Here is a 24,490-nt window from a genome sequence, read left to right on the forward strand (position 1 = left end):
TATAGAATGTGTGGTAGTGGTGGTCAGAGTTTAAACTGGGATTTCTAAGTTTGCACATAGGCTGTCTACCAGTCTCTCTCCCTTCACTATCAATACTCCTGTCATGTTTCCCGGGGGGTGATATATGGAAGGAAAGTTTTATCTGAATTAACAGATGATGGAAACCCTAGTAACCTGAGATTGAGTGCTTTCCTAGAGAAGATGTCATTTCTCTCTATACCTTAATTGACTCTTGGAATCGGAGCATTTATTTTTGGACAGTCTTTAGTAGTGTTTGTTTAACTGGTCTTTGTGAAAATCTCTAAGTGTAAATGTTTAACATCCTCTGGAAACAAACTGAGTGAGATATGAGGTTGATGGAACTTGTGCCTGAAAAATGTTGGGCCTAATAACAGCACTATCTAAAATACTTAATGTTCATAGATATTTATGATGGGGAATCACAGTTCTTGACATTCTTTTCTTTCTTTCTGAAACCCCTGCATACTGACCCATGGAACACTTCTTTGTCATTAGTTTGGGTTTAGATAAGATTAATCTTTGAGGGGAGGACTATATTTTTTGGCTAATTTCCTTGAAAGAAGATTTGGAGATGGAAGAAAATGAAAGAAGTATCGGCTTTTTCCTTCACCACACCTTTTGTGGCTTCCTCCACTTCTGATTTGTGTCTGTTGATATGTTGATATCATGGGTAACTTGAAGTTGAGGTGGGTGGGAAGTGTTCTGTGTGTATTAAATGAGGGAATGCCAATTCCCGAATGAATAAATCATGAGATACGAGTTTAATTCCTGTGCTGCCACACTCTGTGATTTGGCTAAATGTTTTAACTTCTCTGGGTCTTTGTTTCTTCTTTAATAAAGTAAAGACATTGGACTAGATCTTTAAAGTTTTTTTGATGCTGAAATATTTAAATCTAAAAATTATAGTGAATAATACAATGAATATAATTCAGTTTTTCCATATAGAAAATAAGTAGTACTAACACCCCATTTATTGAGTAGCATCCATTCCTCACTGATCTATAGTGAGGATCTATTTTTTTTTTTGGCTGCACCACGTGGCTTGTGGGATCTTAGTTCCCCAACCAGGGATTGAACCCAGGCCCTCGGCAGTGAAAGCACCGAGTCCTAGCCACTGGACCGCCAGGGAATGCCCTACAGTGAGAATCTTAAGTCATATGTCATATTCTGTATACACATGGGCCTGTTTTTATGCTCTGTTTGCCTATCCATGAGGCAGTACTACACTGTCTTTATTTACTGTAGCTTTGTAATAAATTTAGATGTCTGGTATGGTGAGGCCCCACCCCCCACTTCATTAGTCTTTAAAATTATCTTGATTTTTCTTCTCTCTGTTAGCCTATAAAATTCTGTGATTTTGTGTGTAGTACTGTAATACTGCTTGGCAATCAATACTTACTTATTGAATGAGTATAATGAACAATAGCCAGTTAAGCTCTATAAAGCTTATGGACAACAACGTGTCACAAGTTAATATCAGTAAAAATATGACTCTTGACTTTTGAGAATACCACTAAAATACTTGGCTTTTCCTTGTGGAAATGTTTAATTAAATTACTTTGAAATTTAGGCTGGGTGTAATATTAAATATCTTGAATGCTCCCCCCACTCCCTGCCCCATTCCATACTCTCTTTGATTACAGTTTTGGAAAGAGTAAGCAGGATTTTTGAAAAATTGTAGTTTAGACAAATAGTTTAAAACCACTTTAAAAGTCATGATAAATTTCACATGAAATTGATGAAACATGCTTTATGAGTACCTTTTACTTTAAAACTAGTTGTCTATATAAGCTCCATCATTTGGAATTTAGACCTGGAAAGGACATTAGTTTTCATTTACTTGAAAATATTTCATATTTTAATTTTATAGTGGATAAAGTTGAGTTCTATATCACACTCACTGAAAGTTTTGTTTCCTATTTCCTAACTACCATTATCAAACATTGCAGTAGAACTCTGTAGTTCCTCATGTTCTAGCTGCATTGATTCTTTTTAACCTCTTCTCCTTATATACTCTTTACTTTCTCCCTTTTTGTCTTTTCATTAAGGTTGTTTGGTCTGCTTTGAATACTTTTTCTTTGTTGTCCTTCCAAGCCATAATAGAACCATCTCCTTACATGAGGGCTTTCTTATTCATCACTTTCTCTACATTTTTTCTTTCTCTTTTGATTCTATAGCACTTTATACCAATGTTATATGGCATATTGTCTGCTTTGCATTATAGTTAAGTATACATTTTCCCCTCTAACTAGATTATGTACATACTGGGAACAGGATCCGTGTTACTTCGACTTATTCTTTGTAACTCCCACAGTTGCCTATCATAGTTTCTTGTGTGTAGTGTGTCCTTAGTGGTGTTTGAATTGAATTAATTTAATAATCTCTGCCTTCATGGAGCTTATGGAGTAGTAGAAGGTGATGTACAATAAGAAGATAAATAAATAGAAAAATTGCCATTTGAAAATATGTGATGAAAATAGTGAATAGTATGTTATTATGAGAGAATGGCAGGGGAACCAGTTTTTATCTTTTTGGCAAAGGCCACACTTAGGGTTGACATTTAAATTGATACGAAGAATTTGAAGGAGCCACCTGAGGAGAGCTGGAGGTAGAGCATTTTTTGCATGTGGGAAGACTAAAGTAGGAAAGAGCTTGAATTTCTGAGGAACTGAAGTGAGGCTGGAGCTTAATGAGTGTGAGGAAGAATAGTTTTTAAGATGAAGTTAGATATAAAGAAGCCAGATTACAGAGTGCCTTGTAGATTGCTGTAGGGGATTTGGATTTGTTCTAAATGTAATGGGATGCCATTGAAGGATTTTAAGCAGAGAATAATATAAATATGATTTACATTTTAAAAAGATCATTATGGCTACTACCTAATAATCTGATTGTAGGGGTAGGGAGCAAGAGAGAAAAAGCAGGAAGAGCAATTTAGAAGGGAGGTGGAAGTAGAGATAGAAGTGGATGGATTTAAGATAACATTAGAATTTTCAAGATTTACTGATGGATTAGATGTGAAGGAGAAAAAGGAATCAAAGGAATCAAGGGTTATTTCAGATTACTGGCTTGGTATTTATTGAGATCTAGGAGGACTGAGGAATGAACTTTTTTTTTTTTTTTTTTTTTTAAAGAGGGTGAGAATCATTGTTTTGGACCTCTAAATTTTCAAGAGACACCTAAATGATAATGTGATAATGTTGGGAAATGGGAAGCTGGAGTTTAAGGAGAGGCACTGCTTGAAATTGTCATTATATAGATGGGATTGAGAGCCATGAGGAAAGGGTGAGATCAACTATCTGGTCCTCAGCTTGGAAGAACTCCAAATATAGCTGTCTGGTGAAGGATGAAAAGTGACTTTTATGTAGGGGAAAACCAGGATTTGTCATGTCATGGAAACCAAGAGAGGAGGGAAGGTCAGTGCTCATTTGATTTACCAAAATGGAAATTATTGGTGATCCTGTGTTGGTTATTCTCTGTGTGTCCCTCCAGATTCATTTTTGCTCTTTTCTTCCCTGCTTTGTGCCTCAGAAGGCTGACCTCTGTTGATTACATGACTCAGGCTTCTTTGCCTTCTGACTTCAGGTTGCATTCAGCCAGTAGAGGTACAATTGACAGGAGATTGGACAGCAGAAGGAAAAATAGCATATTTATTCCCTTTCCTCCTTCCTGCCTGGCTGAAGTTTAGGCAAAGGTTGCATTTCTCTACCTGTACTTGCATGGTGCCTTTTCTGGTTCTGGTAACCTCAGGCTTCGCAAACGTGAGAGTTTGTACTCTTGTACCTTGTACGAGTTTAGAGGAGTTTTAATAGCTTCCTGATTGCTGGTCCCTGAGATACACATACACAGAGAGAGAGAGAGAGGGGGGGGGGGGGAGGGGGAGAATCTCCTTAATCCTGCCCACACCTTTGTAAATAGTCTTTCCATTTAAACTCTATTTATCCCTGTAAGAGTGCCATCTGTTTAAGTCTGTTTAAAGGGCAGTTTCAGTAAATTTGTGGAGGCAGACCAGTTTGGAGCAGGTTGAATAGTGAATGGAAGATTAGGAATTAGAGATGGTGAGAGCTGATACTTTTTTGAGAAGTGTGGCTGTAAAGGGTAACTAAGAAATGGGGAGGAGGTGGAGCATAGCTGTGTAGGGAATGATAGGATACTTTTTTAAAAAAAATTTGTTATTTTTATTTATTTATTTATTTTGGCTGTGTTGGGTCTTCGTTGCTGCACTTGGGCTTTCTCTGGTTGTGGCGAGTGGGGGCTACTCTTCATGGCGGTGCGTGGGCTTCTCATTGCGGTGGCTTCTCTTGTTGCGGAGCACGGACTTTAGGTGTGCGAGCTCAGTAGTTGTGACTCGCGGGCTCTAGAGCACAGGCTCAGTAGTTGTGACTCGCGGGCTCTAGAGCACAGGCTCAGTAGTTGTGGCACACGGGCTTAGTTGCTCCGCGGCATGCGGGATCTTCCCGGAACAGGGCTTGAACCTGTGTCCCCTGCATTGGCAGGCGGATTCTTAACCACTGTGCCACCAGAGAAGCCCCAGGAATGATAGGATACTTTTAAAAATATATAAATATGGGAGATAATGGTACATCTTTACATGATAATGGGAATGATCTTGTAGAAGAGGAAAGATTGATGATACAGGAGAGAGAGAATTATGGAAGGAAAGAAATCTTTATGTGAAAGAGAAATAATACAGAGGGCAAACTCTAATAGTCAATCACAGATACTCATTTTAAAGTGGAGGGAAAAGGAGATGACTGGTTCAGTTTGGGGGAATGTTACAGATTTGACTGTGGAAAGAACAGGAAGGTTTCCTCTGATGGCTTCCATTTTCTTAATGAAAGTGTCAAATTAAAAGAGTTGGGAGGGGGACTTCCCCAGTGGTTCAGTGGTTAAGAATCCGCCTGCCAATGCAGGGGACATGGGTTCAAGCCTTGGTCCAGGAAGATCCCACATGCCGTGGAGCAACTAAGCCTACGTGCCACAACTGCTGAGCCCGCGTGCCACAACTACTGAAGCCCGTGCGCTTAGAACCCGTGCTCTGCAACAGGAGAAGCCACTGCAATGAGAAGCCCCTGCACCACAACGAAGAGTAGCCCCCGCTCGCCACAATTAGAGAAAGATTGCGCGCAGCAACGAAGACCCAATGCAGCCAAAAATAAATAAAATAAATTAAAAAAAAAGAGTTGGGAGGAAATGGAGAGGACGGGAGAGATGTTTAAGAACTGAGGGTAAAGTATAAAGCAGCAACTACAGGGAAAGGGCAGATTCAAACAGTTGCTAATTGGGGGAGTGTAGGAATGCAGAAAGAAGCCACAGTGCAATGATGGGCAGAGTCCTGGTTCTTCCTCAGAGGATGTGCATAGCAATTTGATACATACATACCTCTGAGTTCTGTAGGAACTAAGGCCCCCCACCCAGGTGGAGTGTGGTAACTTCAGGCTAAGCATAAGCACGTGGACCCCAGACTTGTTGGAACCAGAGGCTGATGACTGAGATTCCTGGAACAACACCCTGTTACCTCATCACCAACCACTCAGAGGAAGGTCACACACCCTGCAGCCCTCCCTGCAAATTTTGCCTATAAAACTTCCTTCCTGAAAACCATCAGGGAGTTAGGGCCTTTTGAGAATGAGCCGCCCCATCCTCCTTGCTTGGTCCTTGCAATAAATTTTTCTTCACTCCAAACTCCAATATTTTGGTTTGTTTGGCCTCACTGTTTGTCAGGTGCACGAACTTGGTTGAAGTTGTTAAGTGTGCATTTATGACAATAACTATTCTGCCTGGATATGTTATTTTCTTCTTCAAGATTCCACTGCTCTGTTGCAGTCTTGAAGAAGGTTAGCTGGAGTTTTGCTAGGAGAGTGTGAAGGAGAGAGACATGGGAAACATTGGATTGAGTTCAAGGAGTGATTATATTGTTGGACTGTGAAATCTTAGTTGGATAAAAAAGAGAGGGACTTCCCTGGTGGTCCAGTGGTTAAGACTCTGCGCTTCCACTTCAGGGGGCACGGATTCGATTCCTGGTCAGGGAACTAAGATCCTGCATGCCATTTGGTGAGCCGCCCCCCCCACAAAAAAAGGGGGAGTGAAACCAGGAGATTGATAAGGACCAAGTGGAGGCTTTCATGAATAGGTCCTCTCATTAAGAACTAAGAATTATTTCTTCTTTTTTTTTTCGTTTTTGGATGCTTTGGCTCTTTGTTGCTGTGCATGGGCTTTCTCTAGTTGCAGTGAGCGGGAACTACTCTTCATTGTGGTGTGCAGGCTTCTCATTGCGGTGGCTTCTCTTTGTTGCAGAGCACGGGCTCTAGGCACTCGGGCTTCAGTAGTTGCAGCACGCGGGCCTTAGAATGCATGGGCTTCAGTAGCTGCGGTGCATGGGCTCAGTAGTTCTGGCACACGGGCTTAGTTGCTCCGTGGCATGTGGATCTTCCCAGCCCAGGGATCAAACCCATGTCCCCTGCGTTGGCAAGCAGATTCTTAACCACTGCACCACCAGGGAAGCCCTAAGAAGTAAGAATTGTTTCTGATGGCCAGTTGAACGAGTGAGTTGGAAAGATCAAATCTTTTTTATTATGTCTTTCTCATTTATGTTCCAAATGACCAGAATTTGTGAAGACTTAACCACTTGGAACCTTCCATTCTAAATAGACAGTTTAAATCCACATTCTAGCTAGAGTGAAGTGGGTGCACACACGCACAGAGTTAGTGACCTATAGAGCTTTTTTTTTTTTTTTTTTTTTTTGCGGTACGCGGGCTTCTCACTGTTGTGGCCTCTCCCCTTGCGGAGCACAGGCTCCGGACGCGCAGGCTCAGCAGCCATGGCTCACGGGCCCAGCCGCTCCGCGGCATGTGGGATCTTCCCAGACCAGGGCACGAACCCGTGTCCCCTGCATCAGCAGGCGGACTCTCAACCACTGCGCCACCAGGGAAGCCCTATAGAGCTTTTTTTTTAAAAAAAAAATTTATTTATGTAGCTGTGCCGGGTCTTAGTCGCGGCACACGGAATCTTGGGATCTTCGCTGTGGCATGGGGGATCTTTAGTTGTGGCATGCAGGATCTTTAGTCGCGGCATGTGGGATCTAGTTCCCTGACCAGGGATCAAACCTGGGCCCCCTGCATTGGGAGTGCGGAGTCGTAGCCACTGGACCACCAGGGAAGTCCCTATAGAGCTTACGACTGTGATTTCAAACATGACATTTTTTTTTTTAACATCTTTATTGGAGTATAGTTGCTTTACAATGGTGTGTTAGTTTCTGCTTTATAACAAAGTGAATCAGTTATACATATACATATGTTCCCATATCTCTTCCCTCTTGCATCTCCCTCCCTCCCACCCTCCTTATCCCACCCCTCTCTATCCCACCCCTCTAGGTGGTCACAAAGCACCAAGCTGATCTCCCTGTGCTATGCGGCTGCTTCCCACTAGCTATCTATTTTACGTTTGGTAGTGTATATATGTCCATGCCACTCTCTCAGTTTGTCACAGCTTACCATTCCCCCTCCTGATATCCTCAAGTCCATTCTCTAGTAGATCTGTGTCTTTATTCCCATCTTGCCCCTAGGTTCTTCATGATCTTTTTTTTTTTAAATTAGATTCCATATATATGTGTTAGCATGCGGTATTTGTTTTTCTCTTTCTGACTTACTTCACTCTGTATGACAGACTCTAGGTCCATCCACCTCACTACAAATAACTCAATTTCGTTTCTTTTCATGGCTGAGTAATATTCCATTGTATATATGTGACACATCTTCTTTATCCATTCAGCTGTTGATGGACACTTAGGTTGCTTCCATGTCCTGGCTATTGTAAATAGAGCTGCAATGAACATTTTGGTACACGACTCTTTTTGAATTATGGTTTTCTCAGGGTATATGCCCAATAGTGGGATTGTTGGGTTGTATGGTAGTTCTATTTTTAGTTTTTTAAGGAACCTCCATACTGTTCTCCATAGTGGCTTTATCAATTTACATTCCCACCAACAGTGCAAGAGGGTTCCCTTTTCTCCACACCCTCTCCAGCATTTATTGTTTGTAGATTTTTTGATGATGGCCATTCTGACCAGTGTGAGATGATATCTCATTGTAGTTTTGATTTGCATTTCTCTAGTGATTAATGATGTTGAGCATTCTTTCATGTGTTTGTTGGCAGTCTGTATATCTTCTTTGGAGAAATGTCTGTTTAGGTCTTCTGCCCATTTTTGGATTGTTTGTTAGTTTTTTTGATATTGAGCTGCATGAACTGCTTGTAAATTTTGGAAATTAATCTTTTGTCAGTTGCTTCATTTGCAAATATTTTCTTCTATTCTGAGGGTTGTCTTTTCGTCTTGGTTATGGTTTCCTTTGCTGTGCAAAAGCTTTTAAGTTTCATTAGGTCCCATTTGTTTATTTTTTTTTAATTTCCATTTCTCTAGGAGGTGGGTCAAAAAGGATCTTGCTGTGATTTATGTCATAGAGTGTTCTGCCTATGTTTTCCTCTAAGAGTTTGATAGTGTCTGGCCTTACATTTAGGTCTTTGATCCATTTTGAGTTTATTTTTGTGTAAAACATGACTTTTTTTTTTTTTTTTTTTGCGGTACGCGGGCCTCTCACTGTTGTGGCCTCTCCTGTTGCGGAGCACAGGCTCCGGACGCACAGGCTCAGCGGCCGTGGCTCACGGGCCTAGTCGCTTCGCAGCATGTGGGATCTTCCCGGACCGGGGCACGAACCCGTGTCCCCTGCATCGGCAGGCGGACTCTCAACCACTGCACCACCAGGGAAGCCCAAACATGACATATTTTAAAGTCTTAAAAAAATCTCTTTTGCCTATTTGATAAATACAGATATTTATCAATATGAATATTTATTATTTATCAAATCAACTTCCTTTGTTAACTCCTACTTCCTATAAATAGGACATAGGAAAATAATTTCCTCTGATAAATAAATAATTTCCTCTGGGTCTATTTAGGATCTTTCTATGAAATTTGTGACATAAGATCTAAACTTACTTTTCCTTAAAACCATTAAAAAACTTATTCATAGTCTTTTAAAAAAACAGTTTGGCAGGTTCTTATATATAGTTAAACATACAGTTAACATAATGATCCAGTAGTTCCACTCCTAGGTATTTACTCAAGTGAAATGAAAACTTATAGTCACACAGAAATCTATATGCTAATGCCCCAAACTGGAAACAAACCCAGATGAACCTCAGCTGGTGAACTGATAAACTTTGGTACATTCATAAAAATGGAGTACTATTTGGCAGTGCATGCAACAACATGGATGGGTATCAAATGCATTATGCTAAGTGAAAGAAGCCAGACTCAAAAGGCCACATACTGTATGGTTCCATTTTAATGATATTTTAGAATAAACATAACTAAAGGGACAGAAAACTGACCAGTGGTTGCCAGGGTGTGGGGGGATGGTTTAACTACACAGGATATGAGGGAGTTTTTTGTGGTGTTCTATGTTGTCTGTTAACTGTTCTATATCTTGACAGTGGTGGTGTTTGCATGACTATGTGTTTTTCAAACTCAGAAGTGTACACTTAAAAGTGAATTTTAGTATATATAAATTATACCTCAGTTAAAGTTCTAGCATGTAATATGTTACCATATTAAAAAGTATTTTGGGGCTTCCCTGGTGGCGCAGTGGTTGAGAGTCCGCCTGCCGATGCAGGGGACACGGGTTCGTGCCCCAGTCCGGGGAAATCCCACATGCCGCGGAGCGACTGGGCCCGTGAGCCATGGCCGCTGAGCCTGCGCGTCCGGAGCCTGTGCTCCGCAACGGGAGAGGCCACAACAGTGAGAGGCCCGCATACCGCAAAAAAAAAAAAAAAGTATTTTGGAAAACTATCTCAAGAAAATGTTGTTTTGTTTTGTTTTAGATCTTGCTTATGTAACTTTTTGGGAGGAGAGAGCGGTGGACAGGCATTATTGGCATTTATAAAATTCTTTGACGCTCTAGAAAATGCATACATGATGAATTTGTCTGCATTTAGCACACATTCTTACCATAAGTTTAAAAGAATGTTACAATGTTAGAATTAGTAAAGCCCTAGAGACTTATAGTGTTTGTTTTACAGGTAAAGATGAAGCCTAGTTTAGGTTAGCTAAAGTCACATAGCTAGTTAGTGGCAGAAATAGGTCTAGAATTTAAATGGTGGATTACTAATTTGATGCTTGTTTTACCAAAACACTTTTTTATTCGAGTTATTCTTTCTAGAGACTATTTTAAATTCCCATTCAGAACCTTTCAATTGTGTCATCTTTAAGCTGGAAACCACTCCCTTTTTGGTGGTAGGAAAGTCCTGTGTCTGGTTGATAATAGGAAGGCTGTATTTGAGAGATACTACATCACTTAAAGTTTGTGTGGACATAGTCAACACATTTAGTTATAAAGACAGTTTGCTTTAACCATGGGAAACTGGATGCTAGATTTTGGAGTTGTCAAAGGCTATCATTTAGAAATAGGTTTTTGACGCTTCATTGCATATAAAAAATAATCTTTTCAGATTATCATGATTATTGGTTTGTTGCGAAGGTAGAAAAGGTTTAAGAGTGTTAGGTTTTTCCTGGTTACCCTAAGTAATGAGGATTTATCTTATAAATACTGAGATGTAAGAGAAAGCCCTGGAAACGGTCTTATTAGTTATACCTTCAGGAAATGGATAATGGAATGTCATTCAGACTATAACAGCATCTTTAGTTGTCTTTTTTTTGTTTTTAATATTTATTTATTTATTTGACTGTGCCGGGTCTTAGTTGCAGCATGTGGGATCTTCGTTGTGGTGTGCAGGATCTTTAGTTGCGGCATGCAGGATCTTTTAGTTGTGGCATGTGGAATCTTTTAGTTGTGGCATGTGGGATCTTTTAGTTGTAGCATGCAGGCTCTTAGTTGTGGCATGCGGGATCTAGTTCCCTGACCAGGGATCGAACATGGGTCCTCTGCATTGGGAGCACAGAGTCTTAACCACTGGACCACCAGGGAAGTCCCTTTAGTTGTCTTCTATTCTTGAGTCTCAGCTAACTTTCCTTGTCCCTCTTATGTTCACTTCCCTCCTTGTATAGTAGTTTCACACTTGCCTTTGGACCCCAGTTCTAGAACCAGGCTTAGAGTTCCTGCCCCTCAGAGATATTGGTGTTACTGTGGATATTGCAGACCCAGTCACAGACCTAGCAGGTGGCCTGGTTTCTTTCTTGGTTTTGAAGCTGTGTCTATATCCTGCAACCTTCCTGGGGGTTATTTCCTGTAACCCATAACCTCAGGCAGAGTTGGCAGTTGTTTTCTTTATAAGAGAGCCCTACCCAGCCCTAGCTCTGGCCTAGCTCTGATAAGTCCTCTGTCTCATATGGAGCACTTTTAGTCCCTGTTCCCCAGGGAAGCCAAAGTCCCAGCTGCCACCGCCTGTTTCTAGACCAGGAACCCAGTGGACCTCTGGCTTCAGCACCGCATCATTTCGCATCTCTGTTCCTTATCACTGCCTGAGAGATATTTATATTGTTTTTTGAGCCAGCTATGCATTGTTTGTTAATTCTTTTAATTAATTTATTTTTAACAAATTTATTTATTTTTATTTTTGGCTGTGTTAGGTCTTTGTTGCTGTGTGCGGGCTTTCTCTAGTTGTGGTGAGCGGGGGTTACTCTTCACTGCGGTGCGTGGGCTTCTCATTGTGGTGGTTCTCTTGTTGCAGAGCACGGGCTCTAGGCGCGCGGGCTTCAGTAGTTGTGACACACAGGCTTCAGCGGTTGTGGCATGCGGGCTCTAGTGTGCAGGCTCAGTAGTTGTGGCACACGGGCTTAGTTGCTCCGAGGCATGTGGGATCTTCCCGGACCAGGGTTCGAACCTGTGTCCCCTGCATGGGCAGGCGGATTCTTAACCACTGCGCCAAGTCCTGCATTGTTTGTTTATGTATTTGATACATTTATATATTGATTGCTATTTGGGTGAATTTACTGTACCATCACGAGAAACCTTTTACACACTTGTATATAAATTCTTAGGACAATACCTAGCATAAAGTCAGTTCTTTATATATGGGAGCTGTTGTATTTTCAGGTGAATCCTAGAATTCCTAGTTGGTTTCTGTGTTTAGACAGTGTGTGTGTGTGTGTGTGTGTGTGTGTGTGTGTGTACACACACACATATACATATATATATAGTGTGTGTGTATATATACAGTGTGCATTATATATGTGTAGTGACCCCAAAACACTTGTCAATCATTATTTGAAATTTCTGCAAATGTGTCTGGGGATTATGGCATGTTTTGAGGCTTTTGGGTGGGATATTTAAATTGAATTTTAATCTGTGTTTTGGCAAGCTTGAATTGGAAATTTTTCAGGAGGAATTACAAATTTTTTTTCAATGTAATAAAGTGCTGAAGTGCTTTATTCTTTGTGTTTGTGGTATTCTGGTAATTGATATTCTTTTAAGCTCTATTGCATGTACTTTCCATTAGCTGCTAGTCAAAAAAGTCAGTGCAGTATGTGTGAAGATCATAGAGATTATGGAAGTTGTAACGGAGTGAATTTTAAGTCAGGAAAAGGGAATGTTAAAAGTGTGCATGAGGGAGGAAAAAGGGTGGTTTTTGAGGGAGAGGTTTTGGCTTTGACAAGCATAGTTACGCTGAGGTAAAGATCCTCTTTGGGAAAGAGGAACAAAAAGGAGGGATAAAATATTATGACAGATTTCCAGTTTGTGTGTTTAGGTATAACTAATATGCTTGAATATTGTAACCCCTAAAACCTTCATTCTAGTCTGTTAAACTTTACCCATGAATTCAGAAGCATAAATTAAAAATTTTTTTCTTTTAAAAGAGAAATGTCAGTTAAGTTATTCTTTCTTCTTGGATTTTGGGTTTGAATTAGTGGAAGGATGAGTCTGATAGATTATCAGCTACTACTGTTTTTAAGGTTATGCTGAATTGATTATTCTGTGCTTTAGAGATGTGTCTAAGATTGTGCTTGCTGATAAATGAGCTTACTTCCTTATTTCTTCAGCTGAAATAATAAGACACACTACTTCCTTTTTCCTCTTGCATCAAGCCCTGATGCAAGTGCTTTTATTTTTGTCTTATGTTGTAAACTATTGTGCACATATAGGTATTTGGAACCAAGAAAGTGGTTCAAAGTAAGAAGCATGGCACAATACCATTTAGAGTCTTAATCTACTGGTCATGAATGAAAACTAATTCAATATGTCATCCCATCATGTAGTCATTCTCAGGTGAACTTTAGATATGTGTTTCAGAGAGGACTGATCCAGCTAGTGACTGTACTTTAGTGGTATTTTGCTTAAGTTGAGATTTTTATAGAGTTCTTAATGGTTATGCATTTCTCCCCAAACTGAAAGTTTTTAAAACTCTTTGATTGTCAGAATCTGTGGTGGGATTCTGAAGTGTTTGATTCAGTAGAAGATTCATTAGGATTCTGATCCAGAATCTTTCTGATATTAGGAAATAGACACTATATGTCATGGTAACTGCTAAAAGTTTACTTTTTTCTTTTTAAGTATTTTTCTTTTTCTTTTTCAATATGAGACAAGACTGTTAACATTTAAAAATTTCTCATAGGGCTTCCCTGGTGGCGCAGTGGTTGAGAGTCTGCCTGCCGATGCAGGGAACACGGGTTCGTGCCCCGGTCTGGGAAGACCCCACATGCCGCGGAGCGGCTAGACCCGTGAGCCGTGGCTGCTGAGCCTGCGCGTCCGGAGCCTGTGCTCCGCAACGGGAGAGGCCACAACAGTGAGAGGCCCGCGTACCGCAAAAAAAAAAAAAAAAATTTCTCATATTGAGAAATAACTGATATATGTAGTATAAGTGCAGCTATCTGTCATTTATCAAAATAGATTGAGGCTTTATATTGAGCCTTTCCCAATGACACTTCTGTTGTACTGAGTGATGAATTTCCATTGATCTGTATTGCCATATCGGGCCTTTGTGAAGCAGATACTAGTTTGAGGGAAAGACGCAGGATTTGAAATCAGAGGGCTTAAAGTCCTGTCTCTATCAGTTTATTAGCTCTGTGACTTTGACCTTTGTTTTTTTAAATTAATTAATTAATTAATTTTTGGCTGTGTTGGGTCTTTGTTGCTGCGTGCAGGCTTTCTCTATTTGCGGTGAGCGGAGGCTACTCTTCGTTGAGGTGCGCAACCTTCTCATTGCAGTGGCTTCTCTTGTTGCAGAGCACGGGCTCTAGGCGCGCGGGCTTCAGTAGTTGTGGCACACGGGTTCAGTAGCTGTGGCTCGTGGGCTCTAGAGCGCAGGCTTAGAAGTTGTGCCACACGGGCTTAGTTGCTCCGTGGAATGTGGGATCTTCTCAGACCAGGGCTTGAACCCGTGTACCCAGCATTGGCAGGTGGATTATTAACCACTGCGCTACCAGGGAAGCCCCAACTTTGACCTTTTTTAGATTGTTTTCCTTATAAGTAATTTGAAAAGAATAATGATATCTGTCTCATAGAATTGCTATAAATATTAAAATTAAAAATGCTTTGTGATCTATAACATTCTCTTTGTTACAGTGTTTTTCAGTTGTGACATTTGTTGTATTTTAGCAAAATAGCAATACTGTCCTTAAAGATTGCCATCATTTGGGTGAAAAGACTGCCAACTTTTGATTTGATGTATCAGTTTTATTTAAGGTGAATATCCTTAGGTTTTTGCCTACCTTTATATTTTCCCTGACAATAAATTCTTCACCTTATGAGGATTCCTCCTTTGCCAAAATTAGAAATTGGTTAGACTTTATCATTTACATTCAGCTTCGTGATGTCATGAAAAATAAGGGCTGTCTAGAATCCAAGTTGGGACCTAGCCTTTCTCAAAGTCACCGGTTCTCAGTGGAGTCAGTACTTCCCCTATGATGTGCTTGGGTCTTTGAGTGTGCACCTTTGGTTGCCACAGTGATTAAGGTGGGGTAGGTGCAGCATTGGCATTTATTGAGCAGGACTCAGGAATGCCATACATCTCACAAGGTATGAGACAGTTCTGCATGAATTTTGAACATTTCCCCAGACCTTCTTAAGGGTGAAAAACCTGTTTGTACTTATCTGATCCTAGTTCTGTTTTACATTTAAACACAAAGTGGTTTTTTGCATGGCTTTAATAGACACTGAATTTTCCAGGAATGTAACTACTGGCTAAATGGAGAGCAAATTGTACTTTGTTTTGTTCAGAACTACAACAAGAGTTGTTAACTGTTTTGGAAAATCATATTACCAATGGCATTGCCCCTTGTGGTATTTGATTTCCCAACACAGCTCATTTGTGTCAGTCTTCATTTGTAGCTGTCATGTTCATGGTATTTCTTTTCTTTTTTTCTTTTTTGTATTTATTTATTTATTTTGGCTGTGCTGCATCTTAGTTGCAGCATGAGGGATCTTCATTGTGGCATGCGGACTTCTTAGTTGCAGCATGCGGACTCTTAGTTGCTGCATGTGAACTCTTAGCTGCAGCATGCATGTGGGATCTAGTTCCCCAACCAGGGATCAAACCCAGCCCCCTTGTGGGAACACAGTGTCTTACCCACTGGACCACCAGGGAAGTCCCTGTTCATGGCATTTCTGTGTGTGGGAGCAAGTGTCTGTTTTCTTATTAATATGAATTTTAGGATGGTTATACTGTAACATTTACATATTAAAATATTTTATTAAAAATTACTTTTTCCCCTCTTATATTACATTAGGCATTATCTTTTTTCAAAATTTTTTATTTATTTTATTTATTTATTTTTGGCTGCATCAGGTCCTTGTTGCCGCGTGGGCTTTCTCTAGCTGTGGCAAGCAGGGGCTACTCTTCGTTGTGGTACACGGGCTTCTCATTGCAGTGGCTTCTCTTGTTGCTCTAGGCCCGCGGTCTTCAGTAGTTGTGGCTCATGGGCTCTAGAGCACAGGCTCAGTAGTTGTGGCGCACGGGCTTAGTTGCTCCAAGGCATGTGGGATCTTCCCGGACCAGGGCTCAAACCCATGTCCCCTGCACTCGCAGGCGGATTCTTAACCACTGCACCACCAGGGAAGCCCTAGGCATTATCTTAATTTTTAAAAACTGAGGCTAGGTAAGTTACCTACTTGCATTTCATTTCAGATTTATGCTTTCAAAACAAAAAACTTTTGTTTTAGTGGGGTTTCAGGATGGAGCCTATATTTAGTGGAAGTTTATGTGCCCTTTGCAGGGAGAGATAGGAGTTCCATGTTGACTTTCATTATTGATGTCTGCCTTCCCTTTCCTTTTCTTCCCTCTCCCTTCCTTTTCTGTTTTCCCTTCCCATTATGAACTATTTGATATATAGATTAGAATATGGTACTGTGTATGTAAGTAATGAGGCATATAATAAAACCAGTACCTGTAAACCCACCACCCAGCTCAAGAAAAAGAACATTACCAATGTTGTTGGTATATTTCTCCTTGTTTTCCATCTACTTGTCTTTCCACCAGGGATGAAACTATTCAGGATTTTGTTTTGGAATGTTTATTTATCATTCCCTTCATTTTTTTTTTAAACGTTTACCACATTTGTATGTATTTCAAAAATATATTGTTTAGTTTTATTTATTTTTTAACTCTAAAAATAGAACCACGGTGTATGTATATTCTTGCTTGCTTTGGCTAATCAACATTATGTTTTTAAAGATTCATTCTTATGGACATGTGTAACCGTGGTTAATTTTCTCAGGTATGTATATTAATTGTATGTACCACAGTGTATCTTTTCTCCTAAAGATGGACAGTTGTTTTTTTCCATTTTGTTGGTATTACAAATATATTCTTACTTATGTCTTCAGGTGCATATGTACAAGTGTTTCTCTACAATAGTGAATTTTTAAACATTTTTGATGTTGATAACCCCCTACTGCGTCCACCCACATACCCAGAGTTGACAGAAAAATGAGAATAAATGTTCACCCTTATTACATGTGATGCATTCCTCTGTTTCTCTCTATTCTGTTTATGTGCTGACTATGCCTAAGTGACATCACAGTTCATTTTCACAGTTCCAGGTAGTTGACGTGGTTTCCTTTGGAGAACAGGTGTGTTGATCCAGCTTTTCTTTGCTTGTGGAGTGTGTCAGAGGGCAGCATTTCATGAGGTGAGAGTGCAGCTGGCTAAGCAGGAGCACTGCTCCCACACCTGGAAACATCTGGCTTTTGAGCTCAGTAAAGTTTCAGTTAGCACTAAATTTGGATTCGGCCCTTAAGTACCTGCCACTCCTTGATGGAATGAATTCCCTAGGTATGCCTTAACTAAATATTTTGAGTTATGTCAGAGTTACACCATTCTCTGAGAATGCAAGGAGCAGGATGGAATTGGTTGGGGCTTTCTATTCTTGATATTTACTGTGATGTCAGACATGGCTCTCCCTTTTACTTATCTTAACGATAAACTGTATTCTTTAAGGCTCAGATCTCATTAGTTTATTCTTCAGTTTTCTGGTGACTTGCTAATGTGCATATTCAGATATTTCTGATATTTCGTCTTTCTTGAACTCTTTATTCTGCTTACAGTCTAGATAGCTTGAATTTTTTGCTGAAGAGGAAAAGAGTTAATTTACATTGGAATTTATTTGACTTTAATCTTAAGTAATTGTAAAGTTAGGCAAAGAAGCTACATGTTTTAACTCTGATTCAGTGTTTAATTATTTAGAATTATTAGAATTGTAACTTACAGAGTTAGGCTTTTGAACCTCAGAGGGAGAATATTTGTACTTGGTACTATTCTTGATGACTCGTGTAGGTGGTCCTGAATAATGAGACTAGGAACAGGAATAACCAAGGAACTGTTTTATATATATAGTTTAAAATCTCGTTTTTATGAACGTAGGACTCAAAAATAATAAAGACACTGTGTTCATTGCAGTCTAGAAGTTGTGTTATGGTTTGCATTATTGTTTTTTTGTAGCAAAATATATGCAACATAAAATTTACTGTTTTAACCATTTTTAAGTGTACAGTTCAGTGGCATTCAGTACATTCACACTGTTGTGCAACCATCACCACCATCTATCTCTAGAACTTTATCTTTCCAAACTGAAACTCTGTACCCGTTAAACATTAACTCCCCATTCTCCTCTCCCCTCAGCCCATGGCAACCTCCATTCTTCTCTCTGTCTCTACAAATTTGACTACTCTGAATATCTCATATACATGGAATTATACAATATTTGTCCTTTTGTATCTGGCTTTATTTCACTTAGTGTAATTTCTTCAAGGTTAATCCATGTTGCAGCATGTATCAGAACATTGCTTTTTTTTTAGAATTTTAGAATTTTATTTTTTTATAGAGCAGGTTCTTATTAATCATCTATTTTATACATGTTAGTATATATATGTCAATCCCAATCTCCCAATTCATCCCACCACCACCAACCCCCCCCCCACTTTCCCACCTTGATGTCCATACGTTTAGAACATTGCTTTTTAAGGCTGAATAACATTCCATTGTATGTCTATTTGGAATAATATTTCATGGTATGTACATTTTGTTTATTAATTAACCTGTCACCGGACACATGGATTGTTTCCATCTTTTGGCTGTTGTGACTAATGCTACTGTGAACGCTGGTGTACAAATATCTGTTTGAGTCCTGCTTTCAATTTTTTTAGGTATATACCATATGGAATTGCTGGATCATATGGTAACTCTATGTTTAATTTTTTGAGGAATGGCCATACATTTTACTGGTTTTCTTTTACATCTATAATTTATTATAGATGTATTTTTAATCAATAATTATAGGTCTGTTTTTATCATTTTTGACAGCTGCGTAGGGTTTCAGGGTATTGATATGTCATGATTTATTTGTAGACGTTTCTACTGTTAACAATTCTTGCTATTATAAACAGTATTATGGTTCATTCATCAACTATTTATTGAACACCTGCCATATGCTAGGCATACGTAATGGCTCTTCTCTACACACATATTTGCACACATCCATTTATTTAGAATAAATTTTTTAGAAGTGGGACTGTTGAGTCAAAGGATAGGCATATTTTGAAATGTGATTATTTTCCTAAAAGTTTTTATAAACTTTAAAAATATAGTCCCTTCAGACTATACTGCAAAACTATAGTCATCAAAACAGTATGGCACTGGCACAAAAATAGAACTATAGGCCAATGGAACAGGATAGAAAGCCCAGAAATAAACCCACGCACCTATGGTCAATTAATCTATGACAGAGGAGGCAAGACTATACAATGATGGAAAAACAGTTTCTTCAACAAATGGTGCTGGGAAAACTGGACAGCTACATGTAAAAAAATGAAATTAGATCATTCTTTAACACTGTACACAAAAATAACCTCAAAATGGATTAAAAACCTAAGTGTGAGACCAGACACTATAAAACTCCTAGAGGAAAACATAGGCAGAACATTCTCTGACATAAATAACAGCAATATCTTTTCTTATCTGTCTCCCAGAGTAATGGAAATAAAATAAAAAATAAACAAATGGGACCTAATTAAACTCAAAAGCTTTTGCGCAGCAAAGGAAACCACGAACAAACGAAGAGACAAGCCAGAGATTGGGAAGAATATTTGCAAATGATGTGACTGACAAGGGATTAGTCTCCAAGATCTACAAACAGCTCCTGTGGCTTAATATCATCAAAACAAACAACCCAATCAAAAAATGGGCAGAATACCTAAATAGACATTTTTCCAATAATACATACGAATGGCCAAGAGGCACGTGAAAAGATGTTCAGTGTTCAGTATCGCTAATGATTAGAGAAATGCAAGTCAAAACTACAAAGAGATATCACCTCACACCAGTGAAAATGGCTATCATCAAAAAATCCACAAAGAATAAGTACCGGAGAGGGTGTGGAGAGAAGGGAACCCTCCTACACTGTTGGTGGGAATGTAAATTGGTACAGCTACTATGGAGAACAGTATGGAGGTTCCTTAAAAAATGAAAAATAGAGCTACCATATGACCCTGAAATCCCACTCCTGGGCATCTATCTGGAGAAAAACATGGTCCGAAAGGGTACTTGCACCCCCAATGATCCTTGCAGCACTGTTTACAATAGCCAAGACATGGACGCAACCTAAATGTCCATCGACAGAGGAATGGATAAAGAAGATGTGGTACATGTATACAATGGAATATTACTCAGCCATAAAAAAGAATGAAATAATGCCATTTGCAGCAACATGTTTGGACCTAGAGATTGTCATACTGAGAGAATTAAGTCAGACACAGAAAGACAAATATTGTATGATATCGCTTATATGCAGAATCTAAAAAACAGAAACAGACTCACAGACTTAGAGAATGAACTTATGGTTACGAGGGGTGGGGTGGGGGGAGGGGTGGAGGGAAGGGATGGTTAGGGAGTTTGGGATTGACATGTACACACTGCTGCATTTAAAAAGGATGACCAACAAGGACCTACTGTATAGCACAGGGAACTCTGCTCAATGTTATGTGACAGCCTGGATGGGAGGGGAGTCTGTGGGAGAATGGATACGTGTATATGTATGTCTGAGTCGCTTTGCTGTACACCTGAAACTATCACAACATTGTTAATCGGCTATACTCCAACATAAAGTAAAAAGTTAAAAATAAAATGCAAAAAAATGTATATATAGTTCCAATAATAGTGAATAGGAGTGCCAGATTCCCCATACCTTATAAAACACTGGGTTTTATTGATCATTTTTGTATTTGTCAAGAAATTATAGTAATTTGCATCTCTTTGGTCACTACTAGTGAAGTTGAACAGCTTGTGCTTATAATTTTGTTTCTTTTTTTGTCAGTTGGTATTCATGTATTTCCGCTCCTGTCTTTTTCTTATTAATTTGTAAGAGCTCCTTATACACTAAGGATAGTAAACCTTTGTTTTATATTGTAGATATTTTCCCAATTTGTCATTTGTCTTTTAATTTTTCTTCATAATGTCTTTTGCAGTGTAGATGTTTTACATTTTTATAGTCAGTTTTATTAGTCCTTTACTATTTCTATTTTGGTCCATTGTTCTGGTGGTCTTGGCCCACCCTGATTTAACCTTTTATATATATATATATATATGTATAAAATTGAGAGATTTCTAGAAAATGTTTTTTAGAAATAGAAATCTCTGCATGAACTGATTAAATCTGTTTTGGATTAAATCTGATATTGTAAGTAGTTTGGGAAAATGAAATGTAAAAGGCAGGTGAGGAATCAAAACTTTATTTTAACCTTTTTTTTCTTTTTTTTGGATGAAAATCTTCAGAGATTGATGAAAACTTTTCCAAACCAATACTTAACTTGCCATAGAAAGCATAGTACATATTGAACCTAATTTGCTTTTTATTGATCTCTAAGGGTTTCGTATGTATTTCCTTGTTAATTTAGATATGTAGGATATAGTAGATGGGAGAAATGATACACTAACCTCATGAGATATTCTACAGTCTACTTGCTCTAAAAATTTCTTGCATTATGTGTCATCATTAGAGGTTGTTGACAAGGAAGCTGCTTCGGTTGGTATTCTGCTCTTTGTCTTTGTAGCCACTTTTGCCTATATCTCATTCCTTGAGACCTTTGATTACTTTTAATCCTGATCTCTTCTTTTCTGTATCTTGTTGCTATATCTGGTTCCTGATCTTTTGTCTTTTCCATACCTTTATTCATTTCTTTTCCTTTTGTTTCTTTTCTCTATTTCAACAAGAGCTAGATAAGGATCGAAAGAACTTATTTCTTCTGGTTTTAAAAAAATTAATCAAACCATGTAATTTTTAATTTTTATGTACAGATTCTGTCCAGCAGTGTGTACGTTTTAGGCTTCCTTAAACTCTGAGTGCATAACTCTTCTGGACAGTTGAACTTGCTAGCTACCTAGATGATAGTGGAGGATGTATTGATATACGTAGAGGAAGTATTATAGTCATTTGACCTAGAATATAATAATGAAATACAGTAACATTAATAATGATGCAATGATTTGATTAAAATGTTGTTGAGTCTTATGAACTTAATCATGAATCTGCCTTGTGACCTCGATCAAACCCTTTAAAGTGTTATATTTTTCATTTTTTAAATTTAGATGATCTCATATTTTAGCTTCCCTTGCCTGAGATAGAATTTTGCTTACATAGCAAATGGAAGAGCCAAAGAGTTAAGAGTTGGAGGGCTTTAGGGATCATCTGCTATCTATTTTGTTCCCTTTACAAATATTTGCCTGGCACTGTTTTGGTTTTGAGGATACAATGAAGTCCCTGGCTTCATGGAGTTTACAATCTTTTATGAAAAGGTTAGGAAGAAACTATGTAGTCTTTTTTTTTTTTTTTTTGCGGTACGCGGGCCTCTCACTGTTGTGGCCTCTCCCGTTGCGGAGCGCAGGCTCCGGATGCGCAGGCTCAGCGGCCATGGCTCACGGGCCCAGCCGCTCCGCGGCATGTGGGATCTTCCCAGACCGGGGCACGAACCCGTGTCCCCTGCATCAGCAGGCGGACTCTCAACCACTGCGCCACCAGGGAAGCCCAAAACTATGTAGTCTTATTTAAAGATTCCTTATTTCATTTTGGTGGGTTTCAGTATGCTCAAAAGAAAAAGGATCTGGTCCCTTATATGCCAGATAGGAAGTGAGGAACTGTAAAGCAGGAGGAAGAGACCCTGAATGAGTGAACAAGGACAGTGCCTCTCAAATTTTTCTATGTGTATGAATCACCTGAGGATCTTGTTAAATTGCATATTCTTAGCCTATAGGTCTAAGGTAGGGCCTGAGATTTTGCAATTCTGACAAGCTTCTGGGTGCTGCTTCTGCTACCAATCTGTGAACCACACTTTGTGTAGCAAGGAATTAGTGTATAAATAAGAGAAATTTTGAGAGGAGTGATTTGGGGCCATGCAGCACAGGCTTGGAATTCTGAGCAGCACATCACTCAGAACTTGGCCTTGGTGAAATGAAATGATAAGAGCTGTTAATGTTCATATGCAAAGAAGGGGTATTAAGGAGGTAGTCAACTGAGGTTGGATAGTGGGTGGGTCTAAAACCTTTGAAAAGATACTAGGTGGTGAAAGATGAGGATCTTCAGGTATGATAAAAGTAAATATCTAGTCAGAGAAACAAAATTTGTAAGAGTTAGATATTGACTAGGAGGACTTAGTTTGTAATTGGGAAGATTTTCTCTCCTCTTTATACTTACTCTAATTGGCATAGTGATTCTAGTAAAAAAAAAAAGTAAAAATAAGTGTTGGGTTTTTTTTCCTTTAAATAGTATAATTTTTTCCATAGGCATATTCTGTTTGGAGAGTATGTCAAATTTCTTTGTTTTACAGATCTGAATAAAGCTTAAATGTGATTAAGTTGCCCTTCTCTGATCTTTTCCTCTAGTGACAGCTACTTGGAGTATAAGCAACCTGGGAATTCATTTATCTTCATAGAATTAGCAGAAACTCTTAATCTTAGAGGTGGTATAAAATGTCCAGTGGGTATCGAGCATTTATCCATAGAGAAAAATTTGGCAAGCCAAATCTTTGAACCAGCAACGTTTTATTTAGTTTTATGAATTCACAATGCTAGTGTTTCCAGTTGTGTTTTTAGAAGTTTAGGTTTTTTTTCCCCTTTCTGGTACTATTTTAAAAGTAATATATATTCATATATCCTCTTTAGTATAACACCTAGTTTGTTCCAATCTGAAGATATTGGGGAATTACTACTAACATCCATAATTTATTATGGCTCTTTGTTTTAGTGTCTTTGGAATATGTTGGTTTCCTTTTAAAATATTGGGTTGGCCAAAAAGTTCGTTTGGGTTTTCCGTAAGGAAAAGCCCAAACGAACTTTTTGGCCAACCCAATAGTTATAATATTGTAAGGAGACTTAGTTATTGTACTGTTATGTAGGCAGGAAGATGTGAAATGTAATCATGGACAAAATCTCAGTGTTCCTTTAATTGTATTGGTTCATTATGATTAAATGAACCACATGTCAAATTTTTTCGCTAGTTACATACAAAACATATGTAACTGGCATATTTGAAAAGCCTTTGCTGCACCTATTGTTATTTCAGTATTTAGTTCTCTTTTAACATAACTGGTAAAACTGAAAGTAAAACATCAAAAGCATTATAGTCTGTTCTAGAATCAGGCCAAGGAAGAAATTAAGTAAAACACATTATAGGCTAAAAGTATATTTTGCAAATTACATCTGAAATTGTTTTGTTAGAGTATCTACTGGAAATGAAATTCAGCTGTTCTTATTCTGTGGGTTTTTAAAAATGTAATTATCTGGGGATTTCCCTGGTGGTCCAGTGGGTAAGACTCCTCACCCCCAGTGCAGCAGGCCAGGGTTCGATCCCTGGTTGGGGAACTAGATCCTGCATGCATGCTGCAACTAAGAAGCCTGCGTGCCGAAACTAAGATCTGGAAAAATATGGAAATTTGCAAATTGTGGCTCAAAGAGGTAGTTTCCTCATACAGCTACAAAACTCAGTCCAAAATCCTACTTAATATAAAAACTCATTCATTCTACTATTCTACCTCCTGT

General features: G+C 38.9%; 1 protein-coding gene across 6 annotated transcripts in view; it reads left to right on the plus strand.

Moving 5' to 3' along the window:
• Positions 1-24,490, plus strand: part of NUMB (NUMB endocytic adaptor protein) — a 174,706-nt gene that overhangs the window by 12,244 nt on the left and 137,972 nt on the right. The window lies entirely within an intron of this gene.

Source organism: Mesoplodon densirostris, chromosome 4 (assembly GCF_025265405.1).
Source record: "Mesoplodon densirostris isolate mMesDen1 chromosome 4, mMesDen1 primary haplotype, whole genome shotgun sequence".
NCBI lineage: Eukaryota > Metazoa > Chordata > Mammalia > Artiodactyla > Ziphiidae > Mesoplodon > Mesoplodon densirostris.